Source organism: Sinocyclocheilus grahami, unplaced genomic scaffold (assembly GCF_001515645.1).
Source record: "Sinocyclocheilus grahami isolate Dianchi unplaced genomic scaffold, SAMN03320097.WGS_v1.1 scaffold802.1, whole genome shotgun sequence".
Taxonomy (NCBI): domain Eukaryota; kingdom Metazoa; phylum Chordata; class Actinopteri; order Cypriniformes; family Cyprinidae; genus Sinocyclocheilus; species Sinocyclocheilus grahami.
The window spans coordinates 747,458-747,741 of NW_015505981.1; the positions used below are offsets into that span (position 1 = coordinate 747,458).

General features: G+C 42.3%; 1 long non-coding RNA gene across 1 annotated transcript in view; it reads right to left on the bottom strand.

Annotated features, from left to right (window-relative positions):
• Positions 1-284, bottom strand: part of LOC107562006 (uncharacterized) — a 12,404-nt gene that overhangs the window by 11,753 nt on the left and 367 nt on the right. The gene's annotated exons all lie outside the window — the stretch shown is intronic.

Sequence of the window (284 nt, forward strand, 5' to 3'; positions counted from 1 at the left end):
ACGTGCAGTTGCTGTACTGTATTAAAGCTTTAATCAGGATAAAACCGTATATTAAAAGCTAACATAAGCAGTAGCATTTACACATAACAGCGTATCTAGAAGAATGAGACAACGACAAACAAAAAACATAGGCTTACCATTAAAAGCTGTGCTTACACAGGTTCTGCACGAGCCTCTTTAATAATATCCTCTGCTTCTCAATCGGGCTCAAACTGATAAGCGATATTAACGACGCCGTTGTTTACAATACAACCGGAGCACACGCCGCTGAGGCGAGGGGCGGG